General features: G+C 35.6%; 1 long non-coding RNA gene across 2 annotated transcripts in view; it reads left to right on the top strand.

Moving 5' to 3' along the window:
* The window catches only part of LOC138917691 (uncharacterized), a 389,144-nt gene that overhangs the window by 311,939 nt on the left and 64,783 nt on the right, over window positions 1-12,422 (top strand). Inside the window, exon 4 of one of the 2 annotated variants that reach the window (XR_011426071.1) lies at window positions 8,402-11,585. The exons of the other annotated variant lie outside the window; for it this stretch is intronic. This is a non-coding gene — a long non-coding RNA (uncharacterized lncRNA). Of the gene's footprint in view, window positions 1-8,401; window positions 11,586-12,422 lie in introns of those variants that run through there. 2 annotated transcript variants of the gene reach the window in all.

Raw genomic sequence — 12,422 nt, 5'->3', positions numbered from 1 at the left:
CAGTACAATATTGAAAAGAGTGGTGAGAGGGGACCTCTTTGCCTTCTTTCTGATCATAGCAGGAAACTTTCAAGTTTTTCACCATTAAGTATGATATTAGCTATAGATTTTTTTTATAGACTTGATGAAGTACCTCTCAATTCCTAGCTTGCTGAGAGTTTTTATCACAAATAAGTGTTGGATTTTGCCACATGCTTTTCTGCATCAATTGATATGACCACGTGATTTTTTCTTTAGCTTGTTGAAGTGATGGGTGACATTGATATTTTGAATGTTGAACCAGCCTTGCATTCCTGGGATAAATTCCACTTGGTCATGGTGTATAATTCTTTTTATACAGTGTTCATTCTATTTGCTAATGTTTTGATGAGGATTTTTGCACCTATGTTCATGAGAGATATTGGTCTATTGTTTTATTTTCTTGTAAGTCTTTGTCTGGTTTGGTATTAGCGTAATGCTGGCTTCATGAAATGAGGTAGAAAGTATTCTCTCTCCTTCTATTTTCCGGAAGAGATTGTAGAGAATTGGTATAATTTCTTCCTTAAATGTTTCATAGAATTTTCCAGTGAACCTATCTGGGCCTGGTGCTTTCTATTTGGAAGGTTATTAATTATTGATTCAATTTCTTTAATAGATACAGTCCATTCAGATTGTCTATTTAATCTTGGGTGAGTTTTGGAAGATTGGTCCATTTCATCTAGAATATCAAATTGTAGGCATAGAGTTGTTCATAATATTCCTTTATTATCCTTTTAATGCTCATGGGATCTGTAATGATGTCATCTTTCATTTCTGATATTAGTAATTGGAGTCTTTCTTTTTTCTTCACTAGTCTGACTAAAGGCTTATTGATTTTATTGATCTTTTCAAAGAACCAGCTTTTTTTTTTTTAAAAAAAAAGATTTTATTTTTCCTTTTTCTCCCCAAAGCCCCCTGGTACATAGTTGTATATTTTTAATTGTGGGTCCTTTTAGTTGTGGCCTGTGGGATGCCGCCTCAGCATGGCTTGATGAGCAGTGCCATGTCTGCATCCAGGATCCAAACTGGTGAAACCCTGGGCTGCCGAAGCAGAGCGCGTGAACTTAACCACTTGGCCATGGGGCCGGCCCCTTCAAAGAACCAGCTTTTGGTTTTATTGATTTTCTGTATTGATTTCCTGTCTTCAGTTTCATTGATTTCTGCACTAATTTTTATTATTTCTTTTCTTCTGCTCACTCGGGATTTAACTTGTTTTTGTTTGTCTAGTTTTCTATGGTGGAAGCCTAGATGATTAATTTTAGAGCTTCCTTTTTTTCTAATGTATGCATTCAGTGCTATAAATTTCCCTCTAAACACTGCTTTCAGTGCATCCCACGAATTTTAATAAGTTGCGTTTTCATTTTAATTTAGTTCAAAATATTTTAAAATTTCTCTTCAGATTTCTTCTTTGACCCATGTATTATTAAGAAGTGTGTTGTTTAATCTCTGTGTATTTTGTGATTTTTCCATTTATCATTCTGTTATTGATTTCTAGTTTAATTCCATTGTGGTCTGAGTACCCATTGCTAGTATTTGAAATTTGTTAAGGTGTGTTTTATGGCCCACAATGTGGTCTGTCTTGGTGAATGTTCCACGTGAACTTGAGAAGAATGTAATTTGCTGTTGTTGGATGAAGTAGTCTATAGATGTCAATTATTTCCAATTGATGGATGGTGCTGTTGTGTTAAAAAATGTCCTTATTGATTTTCTGGCTGCTGGATCTGTTCATTTCTGACAGACGGGTGTCAATGTCTCCAACAAAAACAGTGGGTTCATCTATTTCTCCTTGCAGTTCTATCAGTTTTTGTCTCATGTATTTTCATGCTCTGTTGTTAGGTGCATACACATTTAAGGATTGTTATGTCTTCTGGAAAATTAACCCCTTTATCCTTACATAATATCCCTCTTTGTTCCTGATAACTTTCCTTGCTCTGTATTCTGCTCTGCCTGAAATTAATATAGCTACTCTGACTTTCTCTTGATTAGTGTTAGCAGGTTATATCTCTCCATCCCTTCTAATCTATTGGTGTCTTATATTTAAAGTGGGTTTCTTGTAGACAATATATATAATTGGGTCTTATTTTTTGATACACTCTGACAGTCTCTTTTCATTGGTGTATTTAGATCATTGACATTTAAAGTGACTATTGATATAGTTGGATTAATATCCACCATATTTGCTGTTGTTTTTTGTTCATTGCCCTGTTCTGTGTTCCTATTTTTGTCTTCTACACTTTTTCTGCCTTTTGTAGTTTTAATTAAGCATTTCATATGATTCCATTTTTCTCCTTTCTTAGCATATAGATTATTTCTTTTTTTACTTTTTTCGTGGTTTCCCTAGAGTATGCAATATACATTTACAACTAATCCAAGTCCACTTTCAAATATCACTATACCATTTCACAGATAGTATAAGTACTTTATAATAACAAAATATTCCTAATTCCTCCCTTTCATCCCTTGTATCATTGTTATAATTCATTTCACTTATACATAAACATACATCTATATAGATAGACCTAGGTATAGATATATCACACATAAGCATACATAATTTCATATATTGTTGCTATTATTATTTTGAACAACTATCTGTTAGATCCATTAAGAATAATAAAAATAAAAGTTTTTATTTTATCTTCACATCCATTTTCTGATGCTCTTCTTTCCTTTGTTTAGATCTGAGTTTCTGGCTTATATCAATTTTCCTTTCTCAAAGAACTTATACATCTCTTGCAAGGCAACAAATTTTCTCAACTTTTGTTTGTCTGAGAAAGTCTTATTTCTCCTTAACTTTTGAAGGATAATTTCATAGGGTACAGAATTCCAGGTTGGTGGTTTTTTCTCTTAACACTTTAAATATTTCACTCCACTATAGTCCTGTTTCCATGGTTTCTGGGGATAAAACTAATGTAATTATCTTTGCTTCTTTATAGATAAAGTGATTTTTTTCTTCTGGCTTTTTTGAGATTTTTTTTATGACTGATTTTCTGGGTTTGGAATAGGATATGCCTAGTTGTAGTTTTTGTTTGTTCGTTGGTTTGTTTTTCCATTTATCCTGCTTGGTGTTCTCTGAGCTTCCTGGATCTGTCATTTTATGTCTGACATTAACTTGGGGAAATTCTCCATCATTATTGCTTCAAATATTGCTTCTATTCCTTTCTTTCTTCTATATCTGGTATTCCCATTACATACGTTATACTTTTTGTAATTATCCCACAGTTCTTGGATATTCTATTCTTTTTTTTTCCCAGTCATTTATCTCTTGGCTTTTCAGTTTTGGAAGTTTCTATTGTTATATCTGTATGTTCAGAGATTCTTTCCTCTGCTGTGTCTAGTCTACTAATTAACCTATCAAAGGCAGTCTTCATTTCTGTTACAGTGTTTTTTTAATTCTAGCATTTCTTCTTGATTCTTCTTAAAATTTCCATCTCTCTGCTTACATTAACCATCTATTCTTTCATGTTGTCTACTTTTTCCAGAAATGCCCTTGTCATAGTTTTTTCTTTTTTAATTCCTGACCTGATAATTCCAATATTTCTGCCATATCTGACTCTGGTACTTATGTTTGTTTAGTCTCCTCAAACTGTGTATTCTGCCTTCTAGTATGCCTTGCCATTTTTTGTTGGAAGGTAGACATAATGTCCTGGGTAAAAGGAACTGTGATAAATAGGCCTTTAGTAATATGGTGGTGAGATGCAGGGGAAGGGGAAGTGTTCTATAGTCCTGTGATGAGGCTTCAGTCTTGTGGTGAGCCTGTGTCCCTAGACTGTGAACTTCACCAGTGATTTGCTATACCCTATTCCCCCACCTTAGGTAGGATAGGATGGCTAGAGGGAGCTAGAGTTGGGTATTTCCCTTTCCCCAAGTCAGTTGGGCTCTGATAAAACTCCAGCAGGTCAGGCTCTGATAGAATAGTTTCACCTGAGGGCAAGCCTTGTTAAGAAGAACAGAATGCTCTGGCATATTTCAAAATGGTTCCTTTCATCTTGCACCTGCTGGAAGCATGAGGAGATTTTTCTCTGATATATACTGTGAGGACCCGGTCAAGCTCCTGAAGGTAAAACTCACAAAAGCATGGAGTCCCTCTCTATGACTAGAGTTTTTGACTCTCAGACTTGTCCATACTGAGCCTCCAGCAATTCATCCGTTGCAGTTCAGGTTTTCCTACCTTGGCACTGGTTCTGGTGGAGGTTTCTGCTCCAGTAAGTTGTAATTCTCTGTATCCACTTGTCTCTCCATATTTTGCGGCAGTGGTTTACCTGGTGAACCCACTTGTCTGACGAAACTAAGAAGAGGTGTTGATTTTTCAGTTTATTTAGCTTTTCACTTATTTTTAAGACGGAGTGGTGACTTCTGAGCTCCTAACATGCCAAATGGGAAGCTGGAAGTCTAGAAGTCTCTTTTTCAAGGTGAATCTGATGATTGGATGGCTTTAGAGCTAATTGGCTTTTAAACTTTAAAAATGTAATGCCATCTTATTTCAAAGAAAATCTATGAATTTATAAAAAAATATATAAAATTGGTAAAAGTGGGGCTGTTCTGGTTGAAGTGTGTGTGTTGGTGAGGCAGGGATCCAGAGCTTTATCTTCTCAAACTCTCCCCTGGTGCAGCCCCAAACTGCCTCTGCAGAGTCCCTCATTCGCTAATCATACTGCTCTCTCCAGCATGGGGTAAGCCAATGATCTTTGGAAGTTCTTGGAGGTGGGGATGCGTGTGTATCTGGGTGGCCAATCAGGACAAGGAGGGACAGCACTCAAAGGGGCACTGACTTCAGATATTTGCCCTGTAATTGCCGCTGGCAAGTGAAGGGGGCAGGAGGGTGATGAAATTGGAATCAAAGTTAGAAATCTGTTTGCTGCGCAAAAAGGCCATTTTGCAACTTGCCTCCTTTAAACTATCCTGCTGGTGCAGGGTGTTATTTAAGCCTTAGGGGATGTTTTAAAGGTGGAGGATTGCCCTGGTGATGAACAAATACGAGAAATAAACTTCCAGTGGGGCTGGGTTGCCTGCTGACTGTGGTTTCCTGATGATCTATAACAATGGTTATTCACTAACAGCTGGCGCATGTCTCCCTCGGACAAAGCCACTGGGAAGTGCAGGCACTCGGATTGGTGAACCAGAACCGTTACCCTGGTAACAGTTAACTAGCACGTGTTTTATTGTTTCCAACTGCTTTTCCTGGGCTATTTGCAGGTGGTGGGAGATGCTTTCTTAAAGAGGGGTCATAACCTCATGAACTTTCAGATGTTGCAACAAATTGGGGAACAAAACATTTTTTTCTCTTTCAAATATATTAAGTAAATCTTATTACGTAGCATTTTCAAGACAGATGCAGCCCAGCAGTTTTTCTATTTTGCCATTATTTCCAGATGTTATCAATTTTAAAGTCAGTTTCATTTTATGATCAGGATTAATAGGAAGGTAACATTAGTGATGTGTATGGTAGCAGAATATTGTTTTGGTCTTTTGGGGATGTGTTCTGGTTCTATATTTTTGCCATAAAATGTGAGATCAAACCATAAAACATGAATGTATTTTTAATTGGCCTTTTAATGGTTTGTATATTTTGCCTCTTCATTAACTAATTTAGCTCAATATTTTTGCCTTTACTAGTAGTTTTCTTTCTTGTTTTTAATACATCAGAAAATTTATAGTGTTGCTATAAAATACAAGACCAAATAAGACTTGATCGTGTTAGAATTTCCTTCTGCATTTGACATATTTTTGAAAGGATCAGTTAATTTCCAGATGGATAGCTCCCTCTTCTGTCTGGTTTGCAGAATTTGCATCTTCTGAAACCACAGATGGAAGATGCAGTATGTATCACAGAACTCGCTAGCTAGGCTGAAGGTTGAATGTAGTTACTATCGTAGCAAATTTATGAATTGAAACATGGAGGATGCTTCCATTGTAATAATTTGGTTTAAAATAAAATCATGAACCCTGTTGTAAATACTGGCTGAAAGTAAATGGAAACATTCTTTTAAGTTAGTATTGAATTTTATCTATAGATATCACTGAAAAAAATGCTGACCTGATCAATCCCAAACTCTATTTGAAATACCCTGACTTTGGTCAAATAAGCATTTGTCACTTGATTTGCACAGAATTCAAACAATACTGCAAGTCAAGACTTCTCATGAGCCTGAGGCAAAGTCTTTTCTGTTAAGTGTTCTTAATGGGTTTTCAAACATGCACCTACTTATAAGTTAGATCAGTGGCATTCAAATGCCCTCCTCCAGGACCTTAGAATTTTTTAAATGCTTAAAAAACATTTGTTTTTAAATCTTTCCTTTCTTTCCTTGGGTCCCATTTAATCACTACAGCAAGAGTTAGGGTTATGCTCTGAAAATGAACATAAAAAAATCTAGAGCCTGAACTCATAACCATAGAACCAAACAAGCTAATAAAACTATTTATGATGATGAGAGTGCTTGTTTACCGTCTTTGTTCTTAGAGATGTGATGAAGTGATAATTTTTTTCTTTCTTTTTTTTTTTTGAGGAAGATTAGTCCTGAGCTAACATCCACCACCAATCCTCCCCTTTTTTGCTGAGGAAGATTGGCCTTGAGCTAACATCTGTGCCCATCTTACTCTGTTTATGTATGGGATGCCTGCCATAGCATGGCTTGATAAGCTGTGTGTAGGTCCATGGCTGGGATCTGAACTGACAAACTCCAGGAGGCTGAAGCAGAGCGTGTGAACCTAACCACTACACCACTGCACTGGCCCCTTAAATGATAAATTTTGACTGTGAAGAGGAAAACATGGATTCATTCAAACTCACCCCTCTCATTTCTCTTAGTGCAGGGTGTTTGGGATTCTGTGACCCTAATTATGTGAATATATATTAAATGAGTACTGTTCACAATTCTCTGCTTTGCTTTTGTTGAAACAGAAGCCATATTTTACCTTAAACACTCTTGTTGGTACTGTGTCATTGTATTCTTTCTTTTTAGTTTCATTGAAGGGCTACAAGGAATAACTTGAATATACTGGAATAAGAATTGGAAAACTATTCATTATCAAAATTTGGGGACTTAAGCATACATTTGAAAATTTATAATTACTTTCTTATCTCTAAGTAGGTGAAAAACCATGTAATAAAGTATTAGACAGTAAATCTCATTTGGAATAAGGGATTGTTGGAAACCACAGACTGTAGCGCATCCAATTCAACTTCCCCTTTCATAGCACTGAGCCCAGAGAGGGTAGTTGTCTTGTTCAGGGTCCTGCAGTTAGGTGGTGACAGAAATGGTTTTTTTGAGTCCTATTTGAGCACTCTTTTGGCCAGGCCACACCCTTTGCAGGGGTCAAGGAGTTCTTCACTACTTGGCTGTGGCTCCATAAATATGGATTCTGTGATTTCTTTTCTCCTCCAAGTGCACAGACTCTCGCCCCCCATTTCCCACATTTGCATCCCAATGACATATTAGCTGAGTGACTTTGGGCTAGTTAACCAACCTCTCTCTGTGTTTCAGTTTTCACTTTTATGAAATGAGGATAATAATAGTGCATCTCTTATAGAGTCTATACCAGTGATGTGCGTGGCACCGCGTAAGCACTTAATAAACATTGGCTATTATTTTTATTATTGTAATTTTCTGCCACTCTTCCTCCAGTGTGTGCTGTGGTCTTCATTTACTTTGTGGCATATAGTAATCACATCTAAAACAACTGAAGGTTGTATCTGCATGTTCACAGCGGCATTATTCACAATAGCCAAAAGATGGAAGCAACCCAAGTGTCCATCCACGGATGAATGGATAAATAAAGTGTGAGATACATATATATGTATATTACATATATTATATATATGTAAAATAGAATACTATTCTTCCTTAAAAAGAAAGGAAATTCTGACACATGCTACAAATAGGATGAACCTTGGGGACATTATGTTAAGCGAGATCAGCTAGTCATAAAAAGGCAAATACTGTATGATTCCGCTTAGATAGGGTAGCTAGAGAAGTCAGATTCAGAGAAAATGAAAGTAGAATGGTGGTTGGCAGGGGCTGAGGGGAGCAGAAAATGGGGAATTGTTTAATGAGTACAGAGTTTGAGGTTTGAAAAATGAAAAGAGTCCTGGAGGTTGGTTGCACAACAATGTGAATGTACTTAACGCTACTTAACTGTATGCTTAAAAATGGCCAAGATGGTAAATTTTATGTGTTTTACTACAATTAAAAATTCTAAAAAAATAAACAATGCAGTTAGAGCATATTAGTTCTATTAGTTAACCCTAGACATTTTGACTTCTTGATCCCAGAGTTCTGGGCCAGTGCTGTGGGTTAGAACCAAAAAGGTTTTGGTGGGTGGTAAATGTCTGATAGCAGTTCTTGAACATCGTATCTGTTTTAGTTCTGTTTCCTTCCTCTAGGATTGCCGACTTCCTGCCAAGGATGGACTTAATTTCCAGGGCCTTATAGTTTACGGACTTGGATGAAATTACAGAAGTGCACTTTCCCCACAGACACATGAATAAAGTCCACAGAGACTCTTCAGAAAATGAAAACACATGAAAAGCAAATTTCATTCAGCAACTTTACAATTAATAAAACTTCCTTTGGGGGGAATGGCGTAGGCTGTTAGAAAGAAGCTTAGAAACTGCCCTATTAAACAAAGCAAGCAAAGAAGTATAGAAGAAGAAAGAAGAAAACTTCATCTTGGTTTAGGATTTTTTTTTTTTTCAAATTTCTGTTTAATTATCATTATTGTCTACAAAGATGGTTAAAAGCATCATACATTTCCAGGACCAAAAGCAAGCACAACTAGAAAAGGGTTTATGCTAAATTGGAATTTGATAATTTCTTATAACAAGCTGCTGTAAAAGTTGTATCTCTTTTATTTCAATGCAAGAATTCCTTTTATTCAATATTGAATATCCTTTTTATTTCAATTCAATAACATTTACTGAATATTTACTGTGTAGTGAAAGCCCTGTATCTCAGAGACGAGACTGCTTGGTTGGAGTTTTAAAAAAAAAGGTTTAAAAGAAGGTAAATACTTCAAAACTTTTTTTTTTAATGTTCAAAGTAATTAAATATACTGGGAATAATAATAAATTGTTATACTTCCAAATAACATTTCCTTTTTGATCATGGGACTTATATAAACTAAATATTTGCAGAGGAAAATTCTCCAACTATATTGTAACAGGAATGTGTTCCTTCAAACATGTTAGTAGGGAACAATCACCACACTGGTGGATGTATCTGCTCAAGCCAGCGTCAAAAAAGAGACAAGATAAGAATCTTTTATCTTTTATCAGCTTGTCAAAAAAGTAGCAATGAAAATGCTTAGTAACAGGATAGGATTAAAATGTATCCAAGTCTGTCACTTTCAAAACGCCACATTTTAATTTTATCCGTCCTTTTGAAATAACAATCAGAAGTTTTGCTTTAAATGTTCATAAATTAAACATTGAAATACAATTACTAGCTTATTCAGGGGCACTACCACAAACCTAATTTCTTCATCATCTTAGTAAAAAGCCTGGGTTTTAAAATCCACTAACAGGCCTTTGATTAGAATCTCAGGAGGTTAATAACAATTTTGAAATCACAAAATATGCATAAAGAAAAATGTAAGACTTACCAAGAAAAATAGCTGTAACAACGCAAGACAAAAGGCAAATTTTGATGACATTATTCAGCTTTCTATCTTTCAGCATCAGGTACTTTCTCTGACCATCTGAAGACTCTAGATGTAGTGGAAAAAAACGGGATGATTTTAATATTAAGAGCTACGAAAGGTGAGAAACGGGCCCTGACAAACACATCTACACACGTCAATGTATTTCATAATAGAAACATTTTCTTTTTCATTCTCAATCTCTAGTTGAATAAGTACCCACCACCCCGAGATTCTTAATAAACACATTTTACCATTTTTGAGAGGCAGACATCAAGTTCATTTTGAAAACTTCACATTTAGCTGTTAGCCAAAAGTGAACGTTTGGTGGCTTTTGAATCCTTTTCAAGTCGTGAAACCTTAGAAAGAAACTAAAGAAAAAGAGATCAGATCTCGGCCTACCTCTTTCAGCCCTTGAGAATTCCCTTTCCAAGTAGTTTCCTAAATAGTGAGGCTGCATCAGAACCCTCAGTTCTTCTCTTTGGAAGTTATTAAATCAGCAGAAAGACCGACAATAATGGCACATGAAATCTAAGATTTGTATAGGAAACAGACAGGCAGTCTACACTTTGTTATTCACTTGATAGACAGAGCCATTTTGACAGCCCTAACCTTAGAAACCACAGGTCCTGCTGAGCTCAGCAGGAGTCAAACGCTGAGTACCATCTGTCAAAGCTTTATTTCCCCCCTCCTTCTTATCCACGCGTTTACCAGAAGATGCTAAAAAGAGGGATAAATGAAAGTCGCTAACTACAGTTAAACTTGTAATTGTAACACTGATGTTGTGCTAAGAAATTCACTCTGCCATCTACCAAATTTGAGTGAACTGAATTAGATATTCTATGTTCTTTCTTAATGGTTATCAAAAGATGAAAGTGTGGGTTGAGGAACTCCGTAATTACAGTCCAAACAACTAATACTACAAAATGAGGAAATTGCACATAGTTTGGTATGGTTTTGCCAACTCTGTAGCTAAAATCATGAATGGTTTGGGAAATTCTCAACTCTAAAGATTCTTTTTTTTTCTTAATATAGTTTAATTAAACGTATAAAAACAACAAAATTTGCTTCTTTCCAAAAATAGAGATTTTAATTAATTAAATTCTTGCTTTACAAAATGAAGTTTCACTCATAACACTTTCTCTCTTGCCCCCTCTCTAGCATAATCAATTTTAAAAATTTAACAAGCCTAATCATAAGAAAATCAATTAAATCAAGTGTAGTATAGCTCATGCTGCACTTATGTAGAAGACAGTATATCAACTGATAATACAGAGGAGCTAGAAATGGCATTGCTTTTGATTAAGTGCTACCAAAATGCTGCATATTTTTTTAAGAGCAACTTTAGTTTGCATTACATTTTGAAATTTTTTACGTTTAATGAATAATTTTAATTATTTATTTAAAATCTTTAAATTTAGAATATCATTTTTAGCACATGGTTCACTCAGAAATTTAGAGTACATTTCCATAAATACAGAATTATAAAATATAGAAGTTTAGATTTTAAACGTTAGAGAAAGTGAAGTCTTCTTTTAGCATAATTATTCCAAATTTGAATTTTTCAGTTAAATTCTGTTTTATTCTGACTTTTTTTGTTTTGCCTAATCTTTCCTCCAATTTTCCCCAATGCTAAAAAATAGTTATTTAAAATACTATATCATGAGAATAATACTATATATATTATATGTACTAGATATACTATACTATAGCAAGTAATTATTCATTGTTTAATGGATAACACAATGTCACAAGAAGACATTGTGAAGAAGTATTTTAGTTAATTGATGATTATATTTACATAAGTGTATACTTTTTATATTTTATTCAATGTGCCATATGTAAAAATTTTACAGAAATTTGAGAGCCCTTACATGTAAATGATTGAAATGCTTTATGTAAAATATTTTTAATAAATTGTACACCCAGAAGGTGATTTTGTTGTTTAGAGCAACCAAGAGGTGATTTATTTTGCAATGTCAAAACTAGCTAATAGTTTCTAATATTATAAGATAGGATTTTTGTGTATCAGTTTTGCAAGACACATCAGCCTTACATATTTTCATGAATATACACATAAATGCATTTGAGTAAAGTCTGAATGGGTACTATTTGAGCTGGGGCTTTGCCCCTTCTCTGAGCTTCCCTCACCTGCCCTTTGTCCTAGGAGGGATTGATCTCATTCAGAGGCTGAGGAAGGAAGCTGCCTTTGCTGGCAGACAGGGTCCCTGCTCAGTAAACACCTCTTCCACCAGTGTGTTAATGCCTGAAATTCTTTCTCCTGGGGGCAGGAAACAACTTTTACCACACTGAGAGAGAAGATTCAAAGGCAAAAGCCCTGAGGGAAAGGAAGCACGTGGACTTAAATTAATCTTGCTGACAGTTATTCTGAGAGCAAAGAGAAGCAGAGAGGAGCAGGAGGGGAGACACTTTCAGATGGAGAAGGAGTGTAGACAGGGGAGGCAAGCTCGCGCTTCCTCTGGATTTCACGTAAGGAGGGCTGGTCAGTGTCCGTAGAGGAGCCTTGCTTTGCATCATGCATGTGTAGACTTTCTTGATTCTCAATGTCATGCTGTTAATTGTCAAAATCTCAGAGTTCTAGGGATGTTAAGGATCATCTCGTGCAACCCTTCATTACAGAGATGAAGAAACTGAGACCCAGACGAGTCTACTCCGGTTTATCCAAACTGGGGTAAACAAACAAACAAAAAAAGCCGTGTTTCATTTAAACCGTGTTTAAATCCTTCCAGAGAATTTAACTTAATAAT

The sequence above is a fragment of the Equus caballus genome, chromosome 15, assembly GCF_041296265.1.
Source record: "Equus caballus isolate H_3958 breed thoroughbred chromosome 15, TB-T2T, whole genome shotgun sequence".
NCBI classification, from domain to species: Eukaryota; Metazoa; Chordata; class Mammalia; order Perissodactyla; family Equidae; genus Equus; species Equus caballus.
Note: the sequence above shows the minus strand (reverse complement) of the source record. Positions and strands in the feature narration are given on the sequence as shown.